The sequence below is a fragment of the Rhinolophus sinicus genome, linkage group LG09 (assembly GCF_036562045.2).
Source record: "Rhinolophus sinicus isolate RSC01 linkage group LG09, ASM3656204v1, whole genome shotgun sequence".
NCBI classification, from domain to species: domain Eukaryota; kingdom Metazoa; phylum Chordata; class Mammalia; order Chiroptera; family Rhinolophidae; genus Rhinolophus; species Rhinolophus sinicus.
In genome coordinates this window covers 4,989,899-5,010,140 of record NC_133758.1, presented here as the reverse complement: position 1 = coordinate 5,010,140, position 20,242 = coordinate 4,989,899, and the positions used below count along the sequence as shown (strand labels likewise).

Sequence of the window (20,242 nt, the reverse complement as noted above, 5' to 3'; positions counted from 1 at the left end):
TTTGCTGAGAGAGTAGATATTAAGTATTCTCATCATAAAAAAATATGTCTATATAAACCTGTGTGAAATGATGGATATGTTAGCTAGCTTAATCATTTCACAGTATATACCTGTATATGTATCAAAACATCATATTGTGCAGCTTACATATATACTGTTTTTACCTGTCAATCATTCTTTGATAAAGCTGGGATTAAAACAAAGTAATAATAGGAAGCATAGGGCCTTCTACTTATCTTTGCATAGATGAAGAAAACCAAAAATTCTGAGTCAACTTTCCCTGCCAGCCGAACAAAATGCCAAAGAGAGTCATGTATATCTGAGTGTGACTTTTGATGCATACCAATTTGCCTGTTAGTAAATTTAGTATATGCTCAGTGCGGACCTAGGTTACCCACTACCTCTGACAGACCAGGGGCTACCTGGTAGGAGCTACAGAGTGTTCCACAGTTGTTCGCTGCCTGTGCTACACCCAGAGGCATGTGGGAGAGGCCACACTGTGAACTGAGGATGGCTGTCAACAGTAGTGGGCCTGGGGGGCTCCACAAAATTCCAGGAAAACCTGAGGCCTCCTGGCACCTGCTTGCTCCCTTAAGGTTCGGCAACTGATAAAGCCTTGTGTGGTACGTGGGTTGGGTGTGGCAGGGTTTCAGGGAGTCACTAGAGTGGGAAGAGCTGTGGTCACCAGATTAATGTGGACTGTGGTTTGGTGCCAATGTTGAGCCTGGAGCTACTCAGCAAAAGTCTCAGAGCACACCAAGGCCAGTCACTGCCCACCTGGGGCCTATGAACTCTTGAGAGGTTTCCAAGAAAGAGTGTAATGCAGTTAGGGCTGGCTGCTCACCAAAGAAGTGCCTCTGGTGTTGTGTGGGGTGGGGTCACAGCAGAATTCACCAGACCAGTCAGATTAAGTTTGGCCCATTGGGGAGGGCTCAACATAGGAAAGATGGCACCTGCCCTCCAGCTGCATAGGAGAAGGGCCCCACACAGGGAAAATGGTGACTGTTCTCCAGCCCTTGCCCACAGCCACACACCTCAGTTTGACCCCCATATACCTCTGATGATCCCCGAGTTACTTTCCCTCTGCCAGAGTTCCGGGTGAGTGGCTGCAAGTGAGTGAGTCTGTGTTGACACTTTAAGTGGATGTCTAGATTTCCTGCAGTATTCAGTTCCAGCTGGTCTGCTGGAATCCCCACTGTTTCTCACAGCCAGATGTTGTGTGGGCTCCTCTTCCTGGCACCCGTACTCCGGGCTGGGGATCCTGGTATGGGGCTGGGGTCCCTGTGGCTGAGATATCCCTCTTGATTCTCAACCACCACACAGAGGTTTGGGGCCAGCTCGTTTCATGTTTCTGCTTCTACCATTCTTGACGTGGCTTCTTTTTTATATCCTTAGTTATAAAACTTCTGTTCAGCTCGAGTTCAGAAGGTTCTCCAGGTTGATTTTTGTGTAATTTAGTTGTAATTTTAATGTATTCACTAAAGGAAGCAGGCACAGTGTTTATCTACTCCACCATCTTGGATCTAAGTTGATTCTTATTTATTTATTTATTTATTTATTTATTTATTTATTTATTTATTTTTATCTGCTATCGACTTTTTGTTTGTGGTTTCCATGAGATTTGCATAAAAATTCTCTGTCTTTGTCTTTGACAATTCAATTATAATTCATATATAATATATCAAGACCGTTTTAGTTCACTAATATTACTATTATTTTGTTGTATAATTAAAAAAACTTTTTTCTACTCAATCTTGACATCACAAAAACATATTTGATCTCTTTCTTACCTATGTTTATTTTTCTATTTATTTTTTTCTTACATTATTTTACTGGCCAGGGTATCCAATAAAATGCTAAATAACAATAGTGTGCATTTTGTTGTGATTCTTGTTGTTTTTTTCCCCTAAAAGAAAATGATTTAAACAATGCTTCATTTTAGATGATAATTGACCAAGCGGTTTTTTCTTTTTCTTTTTTAGATACCTACTTATTAAATAAGAAGTTCCTTGCAATGACTATTGGCAGCAATACTTCTATTAAGGTAATAATGTATATATGTTTTCCTTTTTTCCTGGTAATGTGGTGAATTATATCAATTGATTGTCAAATGTTAAAAACATGTTTCCATCCTGCTATGCACTCTAATTTCTCATCTGGATTTTGATTTTCTACACTGGATTTGAGGTGCTAAATTTTGGTGAAGATTTTAACACGGTCGTTTATAACAAGGATGAATCTCCATTTTGAGGCTGTTGTTGTTATATTCTTGTCAGGATTGGTGTTAAGGTTAAAATTGTGATATAAAATGAGTTGGAAAATGTTTCTCTTTTTCCTATCTTCTCCAAATATTTGTATAATAGTGGTGTTATTGCTCTTTAAAATATTTAGAATTCAGTAAAAGAGTTGTTTGGACTTGAACTTTTCACTGTAAGAAAGTTTTAACTAAACAATTGAATTTTATTAAGGTAATTACTCAGAATTCTGTCAAGTATTAACTTATGTTTTTCACTTATTAATTTCATTTTTACTTTCAAACTTGTTGATCGAAGTTGACTATAATATTTTCTTAGTATCTGTAGTGATGCTCTATTCTGGAGATTATTTTTTTTCTGAGTCGCGTGCTTTTTCAACTGAGCAAGCTGAGTGCCCCTGATTGTCTTTCTGTTTTATATTTGAACAACATTAGTTGGTTTTATTGAGTTAATTAATATTTACAAAAACTATGCTTGACTAGCTTTTTATTACTAACATTTTATGATTTTAATTTTGTCAGTTTCTGCTCTTTATTATTTTGCTTTATTGCTTGAATGTTGCTCTCCTGTTCTCTTTTGAGCTTCCTGAAATGACATTTTAGATTATTGCTTTTAAAATTTTCTAATGTTAAAGCTATAAATTCCCCTCTAAGCAACTCTTTAGCTGCATGATATGGGTTTTAATGTATTATGTTTCCATTCAGATTAATATGTTTTCTAATTTCATTTGTGACTGCTTTTTTATTTTGTTCTGTTGGTTATTTGGAATAGCTTGCTTCATTTCCAAGTTGTTGGAGATTCCCCTACCCTCCCAACCTTTTAAAATTGATGCATCTCTTCATGAATGTTGGAAAGCATATACCAGTATCAATCCTTCGTAATTTATTGAGGCTAGTGTTATAAACCGACATATAGCCAATTATGGGAAATGTTACATATATGTTCTTGAAAAGTATGTGTACTCTGTTTTTAAAATTATTCTGATAATCATAGGGATTATATTTAGGAATACATTGTCCATATTATTAATAGTTTTATATTATTGTTTCTTATTGTATGTTTCATATGTTTATGTCTTCGTGCATCTTGCTATTAATCAGTTTTTTATTTCTTCTGTTTTTTCAATATACTAAATACATTTACCATTCTTTAAGAGATTATAAAATATATTCTTGACTTACTTAGCCTAGTCTTCTGGAAATGGAGTATATTTTTATCATATATATTTACATTACATTATTCGACGCTACTGGTGGCTTAGTTTAGAACTGCTTTAAAATTTTAAATGCTATTTCACAAAATTTATTACATGAATTTTGCAGTTTGTTCACATTGACTGCTATCAAATTTAATATCTTGCTTTTGGGTGTTTTGTTGACTTTGAATAATTATTTCTTAAATTGTGTAAATTTATTGCAATAATAGAAACCTACCGTGACTGCCCAAGTCTAAAGGACAGTGGTGATGAGAGGTGAGTCACGGATTGCTGAGTTTCCAGGCAGTTACTCTCTGGTGATCACTTTTCTGCTGATTTTTTTGAATCAGGTTATTTTGGAAGCTTCTGTCTCACACTGACATGCTTGTAAAACTTGGTGGGCATGCAGTAGCCAAAGTGTATTGCATCCAAAATGACCCAAACTGCCCCAGAGTTCTGACAATATTTCAGGTCCAATGCTCACCACCAACTAATTGTCTGTAACCTTTAGTTTAGCCTCTGGGGGGCTCTGTCTGGCTCATCATTCCAGTCTTGATATGATCAGCTATGACAGGAGGCAGAATCCACCTGCTCCATGAGGCGTTATTGGGATAATGCCACAGGGTGTGTGATGTTTCAGAATCTTAGAGCAAACTGTAGAGGAGGAGACAATGATGGCTTTGTATTTGACCCTGTTAAATTTTACATCTTATTTAATTTAGGATTATTTTCACACTATTTTAAGGCTTTAGAATACCTTGGTTTTGGCTGTCATCTCATTTACATTACACATTTGAGCATTATAATATCTACACATTTGATTGAGAGAATGATATTTGCTGAGTAATGGCATATTGTTTAATAGTAATTTATTTTCATAGTCAACAAAAGTTCTATTTCGAGAAGACTTAAATTTAAGAAGTACCCTGTAAATGAAAATAAATATCCCTAATATTTTCAGTACCTCTTCTACTATGTTTCTTTCTCTGAGGACATTCACTTTAATATTTTATGTCTTGCTATTAGTGTCACTCAGGTAATGGAGTAGGCCAGTTTATTTCATTTAATATAAAGTATCATACATGTAATATATATCTATGAATATTAAGGATTAAGAATGTCATAATCATTAAAGACTTATTATTCAGATACTTTGTTGGAGTAGTAAGATTGTATATGAGAAATGACAGGCTTCAGAGGCAGTTCAAATACTTCATTTTGATATAAATTAAAATACACTTTGAACATTTTATAACCTATAATTTTCTAGGTCAGACATCTAACTGCTAACCTTGAAATTCAGTCCATATAGCTGACTATTTCATACATTATTATAATTAGACAAACATTTCAAAGAAGATAAATACTAAATAACACTACTGGGAAAATGTTTGCTAATACTGCCTGTTGTGTTAAACTAAGTTAGGATAAGTGATTATTCTTCAAAACAGTCCATTTTATTTTCATCGTGCCCAGTTGAATTTTCTGTGAAGCCCTCCATCAGGCATTAGAAGATTTCATCAGGTAAGTTCATTGTAATAAACATCATTAACACTTGTTCACAAATATTTCTAATTAGGCTGATGGTTATTGGTTATTGGAGTCAGCCTCTGGGTGGAGCTGTGTTAAGTCTAAGCACTGGTTCCAGGTAAAGTGTAAAGTAGGCAGAGTTTGTCTTCAGCATTTTATCATCCTCGTGTGGTCAATTCTTATGTCCTTTTCAGAATTTCTACCTCAAAAGCCCAGTTCTCATTCACTTTTCTTCTCTCCAGTTTCTCTGTCTGTAAGTGGCTTCAGGACCAGTCTGGGGTTATACAGCATGGGGTGTCATCGTCCTGCTAGTTGGCATTCATGAGTTAACTGTTCTAAACCCAGTTGACACAGCGATGTAACCTGAGAAAAATAACCCGGCGCTCTCTGTCCAGCTGTAAAACGGGCATTTTAATTCTACCAAACACATCATTTTATAATGAGCATGGAATGAGATAATGCATATTGAGATTTTTAATATGGCCTCTGGAACAAAATAATTATTCATTGAATGGTAACTGTTGTATTGTCCGTGAGTAAACTGCTCTACCAAATCAGTGTAACTGCTCAAACATAAAGTAAGTGCGTTGTCATCTCAAATGGCAGCACAGAGTGGCTGTCATAGTTTGAAAAGGACGCTTTGCTTCTTGCAGTCATTCAGGGATCCAGCTTTCTTCCCTCCTCTCCCCCTCCTCTGCCCCCACTTCTCCACCTTCTCCTTCTTCTTCGTCCTAATGGTGATGATGGTGGTGGTGATGATGACAAGAGATTGTTATAATTTACTCTTTGGAGTCTTTCTACCTTCCAGAACTCTAGCTCATTAGAGGCCTTCTAATCTGATAATATAGTCAAACGGATTTAGGCTTTCTGATAATGATGTGTCATATCTTTCAGTGTTCACCTTTTAAATGAAGCTTCATTGTTTCTGTACAAATGAGTAACAGATAAGGTTGAATGTTACCTGGGAAGTGCCAGCCGGAGAGACACATGTGAAGAGAGATGCTCTCCCACTCATATCACTTCAGCAACTCCCTGTCAGTCTGGCCCTATATTTTCTGATTCCACTTTATCAAAATAATTTATGCAACTTTTCAGTCATTCTTCTGTATGCTTAAGTGACTGTAACAATAAAACAAAGTGTGGATTTGAAGAAAATTTTAGTTAACTTGGTAAGAAAGCTCTAAAAAAATAATCAGTATTTTATTCATTAGTAATTCATTTACTAATTATTTATTTAAAAAAAACCACATTCAAAATAATCAGAAAACAAGCACCACAGGTTTCTAACTACCTAATAAGTTAACCTGTCCATATATTTACCCGCATCTCTGCCTTCTCCCTGTTACAATGGATGAACACATTGTAATCCTACATGAGGCCTCTTCACACTGGAATCCAGCCCCCTTCTGAGACAGATGTGCTCATGAGGTCTCCATCCCTTTTGTGTTTCTGTGTTTGTAATATGTGGGGCTCTTCCAAGCGTGCAGCTCAAGCCAGGGGTCCTCTTCCGCAAGTACCCAAGAGAGTTATTTCTTGCATAATCAGATTGTTTTGACTTAATTGAATCTGTTTCGTCAGCATAGAAAGTTGCTCTAATTTATTCTTAAATCACAGAAAAAGAAACGCAATTTAACTTCTGGTATACAACTCTTTTGTTTTTGTTTTATTTTATTTATTTATTTTTTCTCCTTTCTTAAGTTGCTGGTTCATCTCAGTTTCCATAGCTTCTTGCTCTATTTATCTTCTGGTCCAGTCTTTGATTTTAGCCTGTATGCTTTAACTGATTTCTTGTACCTTTTCTGATAGGTCAATATAGCACTTGGTGGCATGAAGGAAGTACACATACACCACAAAAGTTCATGAAATCAATGGTTGGACCACTGGTACTTAAATAGGAATCATCTGAAGAGATTTTAAAATTTACCGGTATCTGTGCATCTCTTTCAGAGATTAAACTTGGAAACTGGTGCTACCCAGGTACAGATATATTTTCAAGATCAAAAGGTGATTCTAATACAATGAGAGTTAAAAATCAGCAGGTTAGATTGAAGACATATACTCATGATAAGTTTATATATAATAAGGTAAAGTAGGTTATAATGTCCTGAAAAGGCTGCTCCTTGAGAAATGAACAAAAAATGCTAAAGGGATAGTAGTAATAAAAACGAATTTAGCAATTCTACCAACTGGTAGACCATTAAATTTCCATCATTGGTTGGAAGGAAACCACCCTGAAGTTTACTCATTTAAACAGTCAGCAGAGACAGCATCCTATTTGCAAATACTTGGAGAAATAACTTGATTGGTCTAGTGTAGATCAGATATGCATCACCATTCAGTGACGTAGGTAGAAGGCCGAGTTCAAAAATTAAAACATGGACCTTGCATGCAACTCTTTAAGAAAATATTTGTAATGAAAAGGCTTTTGAAAAAAACAAACACATAATTCTAAAGACACTGATTTCAGATGGTCTATTATTTAATATAAAGACCAAAAAAAGTATGTCTGTATTGCTTTTTGAGAATTTTTAAAAATATTTATTTAAAATGTACATATGGCTTCACAGAACTTCTCTGAATGGCATCTGCTATTTGTGAGTTAAAAACTGAGGAAATGGTTGTATTTCATTAGACTAAGAGTCTGTCAGTGTCGTTATCACACTTACTCCACTGTAATGTATTATCACATCAAAATAACGTACAGTCCTAAGAGTTACAATGAATTTGTACTTTTAGTTATACAAAGGTACTATCTATCATATAAAAGACATTTCAGAAATGTTATTTTTCTTTGATCAAAGTTACGAAATTACCTTGTTTTTTGACCAAATTTAATCCTAAAACTCCTGCTGTTTTAGGACTCTTCCAAATATATTTTAGGATATTTGTTCACTTTCTTATGCATTATTTATACAAGATAAAATTAAGGAAGGAGCCAGTCAAATTCTAAATACAGTCGTGTATCAGAAGTGCAATGTATACACAATAACCTGTGAGCAATATTTCTTAGTCCATCATTTCTCAATCAAGTAGAAGAGGAATTATGAAAATACATTTCAACCAGCAGTTCTGTTGTGGAAACCGTGCCATTGGTTACCTCATTAAATGACAGCCAGGATAGTGAAAAGTTAGAAAAATGTTTGTTTTTAGGCATGGGAGTTGTTAGTAGAAATGCATAGAACAGGTATGGTTGATCATATTTTCTTTGATACAGTAGAATTTAATAAGAAAAAATAAGTTCTGTAGACAATTTTGTATCTCTGACAGTGAGCCATTCTCCCATTTCTCAGGTAGAGGATCTAGTAAGTCCTCTGTCCAGATACAGACAAATCTTACATCAAGACAGTTCATCGAAAGTTCATTTGCACTATTGGACAGGAATTGAAAGTCCTAAAACTAGGATAAAATTAGGTGACCAGATGGTTAATGAATTGCCCCTCCTATGTATTCTCATTTCGGCTCCCAACCAGTATCTAGTAATGAGTCGTTTAAAGAAATATTTCAAAGTATAATGTCCGTATGATAATCCGTAAGGGCTTTTTCATAAGGATGGGGAGTCTAACTGCAGAGTCCTGATCACATACTTGTTCTCTGTTTCCCATTTATTCTTTTAGCCAATATTTATATGCTATCTCAGGTATATCTTGGTGTTTTGATTGGAATTCCACTGAACTTGTAGATTAAATTGGCATTAATTGACATTTAAAAAAATTGAGTCAACATGTGTTTGTAGCATACATCTTTGTTTAGGTTTTCTTTACTCTCTCTTGGCAATGTTTAGTAGTTTTCTGATGTAAAGACCTCGTACACCCTATGCTAGTTTTATTTTGGAATTATTTATTTTGTGCTATTATAGAATTCTTTAGCTTTGCTACAAAATTGTGTCAAATTTTGAAGCAAAATGTAGTAAATTGTCCTAAATCACACTATTATATTTGGGTACTTATTATATAGAAATAGATGACCAGAATACAATGCTATATTCATATGTATATAACATATAATATGCATATATGTATAACTGCAACATACGTGTATAATACATACATATGATATATTAAAGTGAATACATTTATAATATTTTGTATAAATATTGCGGTATATCATTGCTTTCTTCCTCTTTTCCCTCATAAATTGAACTTATTTCCCATATTCTTGTATCTGGAAATAAGATGAGGCGGTGATTATTCATATTTCATCAATTCTGAACGTGTCAGGGACCAGCCTACTTCTTTTATAAGACTGAGTTTACCTAAGTTTTGCAACACCCCACCCACCAAGTACTGTGCGTCTCTGGCTAACGGCTGATCTCTTTAATTTTGTCATATTTTGAGTTCAGCTGAGGTTCTAGGATCATGATAATTTAGGAGGCTGGGTCTGTTCTGTGTTTTCGCACTGGGTTAATGGTGCATTTCTCATGCATCTTGTGTATGTTAGTGTGTGTTTGGGGAAAGACGATGGCACCAGGCATTGTCAGGCTGAGGAAATGACAGATGTGTTTAGGGAACTGTCAGATTCCAGGCCAGCCTGCCATCCACGCTGTGGTCAGTAGCGTGGCTGGCTGTTCTCAATGGGCAAAGTCACCAATCCTGGGCAGGACTTCTTCTCAGTCAGCCCACATGGAATCCCAAGACACATACATTCTCAGAGGAAGTGCTCTCTCCCTGGAAATCAGTTCACTTAGGCTTCCTTTCACCCTCTGACTTTCTTTCTCATGTAATTGCAAGGCTATCCTACTTATTTGTAAAGTCATTTTTTAATAGAGAGATCTTATTATATTTTCATTTGAATAAGTAGAGAAACATAAATGGAAGGAATTGAGAAAATGTCCAAAAGTTCAAATGTTCAATATTTCCACATTCCCGAAAGCCGTTTGGTAATTAAAAGCACTTTTGGTGAGCTCTTTCGTATCTTACATACCTTGTTTTTCATAATACAAAACATCTGTAAACACATTACACTGGTTTTAAAGAGAGGGAAACTGAGGCACCAAAATTTAGAGAAGTTAGTCAAGATTGCAAAACTAGTAATCGTTAGACCCAGGGTTCATACCTAGACAGCTGACATCAGAACCAGTGATTTTAATGGCAAGGTGCCTTACCCTTCCAGAAGTTACTCTTTTTCTTTTAATAGTTTATCCTGTTGGTCATGTTAAGACACACAATGTGTAAGCATCACAGTTGGGTCCATGTTGATCTTTTACAGGTCAACACTCTTGATGTTTGTCCTCAGATTTAAATTTATGAAATATCATTCATTTTAAAGGAACAGATTCTCTAGATATTATAAATACTATCTCCTTTCGAACTTGATATTCTGAATGGAAATTGTGAAAGTATAGGTTGTGGTATTCTTCAGATGTGTGTAAAGCATTACAAAAATTCAGTGATAGTGTCACATATTTAACGTGTTCATTTTTTTTTCAGAGTTCGTCAAACCTTAATTAATGGGAAGATGTTAATAATTTCCAAATTTGGAGGAGATAAGACTATTCACACGCTCAATCTGAGACGTGAGGTTTACTTAAAATATTAGCATCATTTTATTAGTGGGACTACGTAATAGAACCTGTACTTAGCATGGTATGTTTTATAAAATAAAAGCTGCATTGTTGACAGTTTCAGTCATTGGAAACCGTTAAAGGTAAAGATTATTAATAGTATTGATTCACCATGATAACATTCAAATCAGCAAATGTTAAGGACTATTGAGTAAAATAATGCCAACGAGGTAACCAATGTTACTGCAACCCACAGTGACAATGACATTACATTTGTCATTGAATTAAGGCCACATCTTGGAATGCAGGCTTCTTTTCCCTACATATGCAGCATATTTTTTTATGAGTTGAGTAGCATTGTAGAATTGGTTTGATTTTTGTCAGTGTATTCAGGGACCTATCTTTCACACAATAGAAAATCCATTTATTTTCTCCTCTGAAGCATTTATTTAATGCTAGTTAATCATTGTACCTCTGTTGTGAGGTCTGTTTCAAGAGTATACTCCACTATTGATATATTTAGTCACAAGAGAAAAGTATGTTGAAAGGAGCATAAATCAAAACCATGTGCATACAAATATTTCAAAGATTGAATTCTTTGTTCTGTATTTTTTTAAATTTTAATCTACCAATGTATTGTCATCAACTATATCAAAGGTGAAAACACACATAGAAATGTCTTCAGCGTACAAATGAATTTGCCAAAGAACTCCCCCCCTAATTTAACACAGAGAAACAATTCCAATTTTTGTGAAATACACAAATTAGAGATCTAGAGATACAACATTGCATTCATATCAAAACATATTAAAAATTAAGACTTTGCATTCCTGTTTTGTAGTTTAAAAAGTATTTTATGTAGCATCAATGCATAATTGAACACTAGATATGCTTTATCTAGTATTTAATAGTAGTTTGAAAAATTTTTATCACTAATAGATGTAATTGATATTTCTTGTTTAAATTTTGTTTTCCTCCTAAAAGTCCAGTTGTTTTTATCAATTATATCTTTTTAGTAGCCAAATTAATAATTATGCTAGAAATAATTTATTGGTTTATAAGTGATATTTTGCTGCCATTTCCCAGAGTGGCTTATAAAGCCTGGATATTGTAATATAGAATTGTAAATCCTACTATAATTTAGTTTAATATTTTAACTGTAATTTAATAATTAATTGAGTTTCTATATAACATAGCACAGTATCTTGATGTTGTTTATATAATTCATTTGAAGGCACTCTCAATTTAGTCAGTTTATGTACCAGTCGTGGTTCTTTCTTACTTAGTCTCGCTAATTAAACTGAAAAAGAAATTTTGGAAATGTATCAGTGAGTTCACAAAATCATTTAGAAACTAGAGAACTGAGCTTGAAAAAACAATAAAGAGAAAAGATGAAAGGAAGAAAAGGAAAGGAAGAAAGCCAGCCTTGGTCTCAACACATTGCCTGACACAGGGCAAATCAACCCTCAAGAACAGGCTACTGTGTTTCCCCGACAATAAGACCTAGCCGTACAATCAGCTCTGATGTGTCTTTCGGAACAAAAATTAATATAAGACCCGGTATTATATTATTCTATTCTATTCTATTCTATTCTATTCTATTCTATTCTATTCTATTCTATTCTATTCTATTCTATTCTATTCTATTCTATTTATTAAAGACCCTGTCTTATATTATAGTAAAATCAGACCGGGTCTTATATTAATTTTTGCTCCAAAAGATGCAGTAGAGCTGATTGTCTGGATAGGTCTTATTTTTGGGGAAACACGGTAGGTAAACTCCTTCAACAGACAATTAACTCTTAACTCTGCAGATGTCACTATGAGTAATGACTAACCATGCTGACCTTTGCATCCGCCATCAACATTCAAAGTTCTGTGAAGAATATTCAATTTTTAAAGATTAGATCACACTTGAATGCCCTCGCTGCCAGCACACTAAGATACACACAAAGGACTTCCCCAAGTCAGGAAAGATGTCCAGGTAGATAATGAAAGAAAGAAAAAAAGGGTTACGATAGATTTTGAAAATTATTTTTTAATAAATCAGAAAATATATCTGTATATATGTATATGTACGAGTATATATTGTCCACAATTTCCCCAAAACACCAATTTATATTTTGCAGTTTCTACATTCAATATATATCTGATAGTGCAGAAAACAGTTAATAAATTTTTATTTTTTAATATATACATAGAGGCATCACAGGATGGCTTGGGGGCACAAGGATCAGATAAATTGATGCAAATATACATACTTTTATACTTTTATAAATTTCTATAAAGTTTGCCATATGACATCAATATTGATTGGGAAATAAAGTTTTTCTCTTTTTCTCTCTGGTTTCATATACATTTTAGAAAGATGAGTAATATACTATTACACAGGTGTAGTGATGTTTACTATTGGCTTGACCTGCTGAGGTCTGTTTTGTTTAGTTTATTTAATATCCCAGTTTACTGGGGAGAAATAAGGGTCAGAGAAGCTCGGGAATTGACCAAGACTCCACTTTCTATGTAACTATTAACTAGAGAATGGACATGCTCCTGGCAGATCCAGCTGTTGCCAGCTGTTTAGTCTTGTCTGTCTTGACCCCTTGGTGTGGTGTGCTTCCTGTACTGGTATCTAAAATGGCCTCTCTTTTCCACAACAATAAAAACAACCACATATTTTCATTTGTTAATCACATCTTTTTTATTGTGTCCATAGTTTACCCTTTTCTAGAACGTCTTATAGATGGAATCATACAACACATAACCCTTTCAGGTTGGTTCCTTTCACTTAGTACCACACATTTAAGTTTCCTCCATGTCTCTTCATGTCTTGATAGCTGATTTCTTTTTAGCTGACTACTATCCCATTGTTTGGACGTGCCACCGTTTATCCATTCATTTACTAAAGGACATCTTGGTTGTGGTAGCATCTTTTTTCATCCTTGTGCTATTAACTTATTGGTGTTCATATTTAAAGTGGGTTTTTTTTATAGGCAGCATAATGGTGGGCTTTGTTCTTTTATCCAATTTGACTTTTTAATTCGTATTTTTGATGATAGGTATGGTACCATCTTGTGTTTTATTCATATTATCTGTTCTTTGTTCCTTTTTTCATTTGTGTGATTTCTTTTTGATTCTTCAAGTATTTTTGTGATTTCATTTCCAGTCTGACTTATTAGTTACAACTCTCTGTTTTTGTTTGCAATAGCACAGTAGAACTTGCAACATAACTTATCAGTAGAATTTTAAAATTATTAACAATACACCAGTTAAAATATGAGCACCTTTCAACAGTTTCAGTTGGCTTCCTGCTGTTCATTGCGCAAATGCAATTTACTGGTGTATATATTTTAAATATAAAAAATACATATTGTCATTATTTTTGTTGAGTCATGAACCTTCTGTTTTCATCTACCTAACAGAGTGTATCTACTCTGCCCTTTCTCTTTGTTCCTGTGTGCACAATGTGTCTTTAGTTTCTGCCTGATCTTAAAATGATCTTTTATTTGTTTTCAACAATTCACTGTTGAAATAGAATTTGCCTTAATTTTATTTCTAATGAATATTTTGTTCAGATTCATTGAGCTATTTGCATTTTGTGTATATAATTTTTGTCAAATTTGAAAAAAGTAAGACCATTGATTCTTCAATATTGTTCTGCCTACTTCCTTTCTGGGAATTCCATTGCACTTAATTTAGACCACTTGATACCATCCCATAGGTCACCGATTCTCTCTATAGATTATGTCAGGCTTGTTTCTATTTCTGCTTCATTTTGGATAATTTCGATTGTTGTATATTCAATTCATCGAACTTTCCTTCAGGGTTACCTGATCGACTGTTAGCTCCAGACATTGCTTTTTTTTACACATATGCTGCATTTTTAATTTGTAGAAGTTTGACTTAGATTTTAAAAAAAAATTCATACTCTCCTCATGTCCATGTTTTCCTTTACTTTCATGTATATATGAAGCATACTTATAACAATGCTCAATTAATTTTTATGTCTATTACTTTTATTTTCTTTGTCAATTCAAGATCTTTTCCTATTTATTATTTTCTTTCTTTTCTATAGATCATATTTTCCTGCACTTTTGTGTTCCTGGTAATTTTTTATTAGATGTCAAACTCTGTTTTTAGATAATAGAGTTATGGATTTTTGTTATATTCCCGTATACTGTTGGGTTTCATCCTCACCCACAGTTACACTAGCCGGAATCAGCATGCTCTTCTGAAATTGCTTTTATGATCTGTTAGGGGAACTTTAGAGCAGCATTTAACCTAGAATTGATTTTGTTCCACTAAAAACATCTTATTACTGTGTTAATAATAATAATAAAAAAAGCTCATTCTCTAATTACCTCTGTTAAATTTCAAAAACTCACCATATCACCATCTGTGATAAGCATTCTTATTTCTCTATATAATAAATGAGGAGTTGATGCACAGAGAGGTGAGATGTTGGACCAGGTACAACTGTTAAGTGTTCAGCTGGCATTCAAAACTGTTTAGTACTCCATGGCCCACACTGCAGTGACACAGAGCCAGCTTAGCTTCTAGGAAGATACCTCCCCACCTTGTCCTTGTGGTCTGTTCAAGATGAGTTTAGTAGCTAAGATTTCTCAGCTCTCCAGCCAATGGTCTCTCTTCTTTTTCTACCTGAATATGAAGTGTGATCACAAAATACAGTGAATGATTAAATAAAATATTTCTCACAGTAAAAGGCACATTGCCATTAACCCCCCTCAAAAATACTCCCCCTCACTTCAAACACACTTATCCCAATGTTGTTGCCACTTTCTGAGGCAGTTCTGGAAGTCCTCTTTTGTGAGTATCTTTAGTTGCTCTGTTGTGACTACCTCCATGTCTTGTATCATTTGGACTTTGGGGAAATGAAGTTACACAGTACCAGATCCAGTGAATAAGGTGGGTGAGGACACACCGTAATGTTTTTATTTGAGAGAAATTACCATATGACAGAAATGATGTGTGACACGGAGCGTTGTCATGATGGAGAATGAAATAAAAACCTTCACAAAAGAGAACTTCCAGAACTGCTTCAGTAAGTGGCAAGAATGATGGGATAAATGTGTTTGAAGCGAGGGGGGGTATTTTGAGAGGGATTAATGGCGATGTGTCTTTTGCTGTAATAATTTTTTTTAATTTAAACATTCACAGTTATCTTTTGATCATATCTCGTAAATCACTTAACTATGTTTCCTGAGTTTTAGCTGCATATGAAAATCATCACATGGAAACTATAGCTGTTAATACGTTTTGATACATAGGATGTAACTTTATACAAAATTATGACATGTTTGAGTATATATTTACTTAAAGTAATTGGTTTAATTTCAACATTTCTCCAACATGTCACCAGTTTTGAGCACTATCTGTAAGGCTATCTCAGGGATAGACTTAAGTAAATACGATTATGTCTCCAGAAATCTGTTATTAGCCACAGGTAACTATTGATTTGCTTCCTATGATGTCCAGTCATGTGGCTCATTAAGTGTTGTAACTGATAACATCATTATTAATTAGGTTTATAATTATTTAATCAAAATATGTTAAATATATTGACCACTATTAACGTTTGCTACCACCATGAACTTTATGAGGATAAAGCTTGCTGTATTTGATTGTCACACTGTGCATTAAACCCCAACAGAAGGGGAGTGGAGAGTTTTAAAATGTACATTTACTATCACCATCTCTGTTATTTTTCAGGGAAGTAAGTAAATCTGTATAGTAAAATCTTTTGGAATTAGACTTGTGCACTGTGTATTCCTGAAACCCAGCTACAAATTGTAAAGAAAATTAGTGGCTCACAACTATCTTTAATTTTAGTTCTACCCATGCAATCAGATCATAGTTTCTTTTCTCTCTTGAAGAGGATTGTTTCTAATCCAATTATGTTACTTGTTATTTTGCATTTGAAGTCTGCCTTTATCTCTGACTTTTGACTACAAATCAATTTGGATCTCAAAAATGTTTGCAATGGTGTTTATCTTAACACACCTCTAAGTGTCTCTCCTGTATTTAATAAATTATATGTTTAACCTTCTCCTAACTTTAAATGGCTAATAAGTTAGACTGATTAATATATTACATTTGCTTCTCTGCAGTAAATTTGATATTGTTTATATGCAAAGTAAAATGCAATTGAGGGAAAATAGGAAAAACTGAAAAGATACGTTCCTATAGGAGCGAAAGTTTGAAAAAGAGAGTAAGAGGAGCGTGTTTGTTGGTTCTCTTTGTCAAATCCAGGTCTTTCTTTGTCTATCTTATGTCTTTGTCATTATTCCAGTTTATAGCTAATAGACTGAGGATCACCAAGTACAAAAGGAATGATGATTTTAATCACTGCTTAAATTTACCATGCATAATTAGCACAACGACATGTCTGCCATAAACCATAGACATCATGTGTTCTATTATGCTATCTCAATTGTTCACTGTACCTTCAAACGGGTGACAGTTTAAAAGCTAACAACGCAATAGGGACCATTGAACCTCACTGGTCATGCTCATACAGATGCTGTGTTTCCCTGAAAATAAGACTAAGCCGGACAATCGGCTCTAATGTGTCTTTTGGAGCAAAAATATATAAGACCCAGTATTATATTATATCATATCATATCATAACATATCATATCATATCATATCATATCATATCATATCATATCATATCATATCATATATCATGTCATGTCATGTCATATCATATCATATCATATCATATCATATCATATCATATCATATCATATTATACTGGGTCTTTAATATAATAATATAATATGATATAATATAATATAATGTAATATAATATAACATAACATACTGGGTCTAATATTAATTTTTGCTCTAGAAGACGCATTAGAGCTGATTGTCTGGCTAGGTCTTATTTTCGGGGAATGACGGTATGTACATACACATTAGTAGTATCAAAACTTGAAATATTTATCTTAAATTTTATTTCATTTAATATATATTTCATGGACATTACTCTAATACAATAAATATAATGTTTAGTCTTTTTTTTTAATAGCAGCAAAATATTCCTAGCATGGATATTCAATTTACCTTTACTGGGAACAATTCAAGTTGCTTTCAATATTTTTCACTATGAGCAATTCTAGAATAATTTATCACAGTAAAAGGCACATTACCTATTCATCTATTTATTGATACTTTTTTAAAACACAGCGCATTGAGTGTTATATTATGCACTGTATTCAAAACATTGATGTATAGAATTGTTCACTTCACCTGTTCATTTTACTTAATCAACAGTCCTGAATATTATCAACTTTTATTGAAAATATGCGTGAAAATTATATTTATTCCACTTAATCATAAGATGAATTTTCATCTCCATTTTTTTCCATATGCACAAAGCAGAATAAAACATCCAGAATTATGTACCTGTCTTATTTTCTACTTGAAATGATCTGCCATGAAAATGTTCACCTCCATGTTATGTAAAAGAGTATCTATGGGCCCGTTTGTTTACATAAGTATTGAGAAACCTGAGATTATAATTAGGTGGGTCTTTATTTTATAATCCAAGCAGATATATACTGAGGTTTTGCAATTGGGCAAATGCCATCAGTGCTAAGAATGACGTAGTGAAGTGGAAGGCTGGGTGCTGAGGGGGCGGGGGCACCACGCTAGGGCAGATGACTCATTCTCTAGGCTATCCTCACCAATAACTCGCTATGTACGCTGAGCCACACTAGGAGAAAGCTACAGTTTCATTATTTCTATAAGTAGGGGGTTGGGTTAAATGAGTCCAAGTTCCTTCATGGAACTTGAATATCGTGGACTGTGCTGCACAGATTGCCCCAGTATAAGTACCCTCCCTCCTCCCAGAATTAATGGAAAGTACTTGCATTAAAGGAAATCCAAACGTTCTCCTCTTAGAAGGACACCACTAACATTGGATTAGAGTTTACCCCAATGGCCTCATTTTACTTCAGTTACCTCTGTGAAGACCCTGTATCAAAATATTGTCACATTCTGAGGTATTGGGGTTAGTACTTCAATATATGAAGTTGGCGGGGGCCCAACTCAACCCATGACATCCACTGATCCACCAGAACACATTTGTCGGGTGCCAAATGATCGGATACATGAAGATGGTTTTCTGTCGTCTGTGTTGAATAACTTTTTTGTCAAAACTACCTTATAATTATTATAGCTGTGTAGGAAGTCTCAATCCTTGGCATGCAAGCTCTTTATTCTCTTTTCAAGTGCGTCTTAACTATTCTTGTCTTTTTTAAAACTTTACATTAACTGTTGAATCATTTAGCAATGTGATAGGCCTTGGACATTTGTGAAAAAAATATGGGAAATGACAGTCCTGGATTATGACAGTTATATGATATTTGATTAGTATACACTTAGAGATACAGTAAAACATTAGAATGCTCAATCTAGAGTTAATGAAAGTGAGTAGGACCAGGTAAACCACAGTTTTTCATTGAATCACACTTAGGGGAAAAAGAGGAATCTTGAAATCATCTCAGGAGAAGTTAAAGAAAGTTCTGCTTAACTCAAGATACAGTATAAGTAGAAGTTGTAACGTAAGGATTTATCAGTTTGCAACTATACAAGTCACAAGAAACTAAAATAATTTCCTGAATATTAGTCATAAACATTCATGCTCAAGGGGACATGTCCCATGTCTTGAACAATGACACACCCATGATTTGTCACAAAACATATTTTTTGTGCCACATTCTAACAAAATTGTTAAAATTCTAAGCTATTTCTTATAAATGGTTTAATGTCATTGTCTTGTTATCTGCTATTTCTAGTTATATACCCTTCTATCAAAAAAATCATGCTGCATGTCCCCTCATTCCATGATACAGTTATTTCTGTATGTTTTTAACCTATTATACCATGTCATGCCCATTGGTAAGTTTGCTCTCTAACAAGTTTTCTTTTTGAAAAAACAAAATTTCTTTCTTTCTTTCTTTTTTTTTTTGGTGAGGTTGTTTTTGAAATTTTGTTTTTTCTTCCTGGCCATTACAACCAGAGAGTATTTTCACTGAAAAGTCATGACTGGGATTGAAATGACAAGAAGTTAAGTGTTTCTTTGAAAATTCAAGATTAAAAGCATGACTCATGGTTTGATACTTTTACAGATAAAGTTGTTTTGTAAGAAAGATGACATGGACATTCACAGGGGCATGTGGGAAGGAAAGACTAGATGATTTAAAGATTTTTTTTTTATATTGAAATTTTCATTAAGGGCACAAATCCCTATTTTGTCTGCAAAAAAAAGATGTAGTCCAAAACAAATCTCAAAGCAACATAGTACAGTGAGGATATGAATATACAAGTAAAAATCAATAGTGAATATTCTTTCAAAAATATTGTGTTTTTAAATTGAAAGTCAGTGTATTTATAAGAAAAAAAAAAGATACCAAATCATCTTTTCTCTTCATTCACACATATGTGTGTGTATACAAAGATTATTTGTAACTTTCATCTAAAAACTGTTGTTACTTCTGGTGCTGCTTTTTGGTTGTTTTTACCCCACCTCTGCTTAGGGACCAATGTAGGCTCCGTCAATGTCTTTTGTGCCCAAGCTCACAGTAATTTAGATTTTTGCCTTCTTCTGTTATTGTCTTCTATTTGTATAATTTACTCAAGACCCTCTCAGGTGGAGACTGTGGTGGAGTACGATACCTGTTAAGGAATATATATTTTATTCTTTTATCAGCCCTTTTATCATAGCTACACTTGGCACTT

The 20,242-nt window shown here is 34.1% G+C and overlaps 1 long non-coding RNA gene across 1 annotated transcript in view; it reads left to right on the top strand.

The window, feature by feature from the left end:
- Positions 1–1,980: 1,980 nt before the first annotated feature.
- The window catches only part of LOC141573126 (uncharacterized), a 541,235-nt gene continuing 522,973 nt past the window's right edge, over positions 1,981–20,242 (top strand). Inside the window, exon 1 of the long non-coding RNA XR_012498701.1 lies at positions 1,981–2,044. This is a non-coding gene — a long non-coding RNA (uncharacterized LOC141573126). The remainder of the gene's footprint in view (positions 2,045–20,242) is intronic.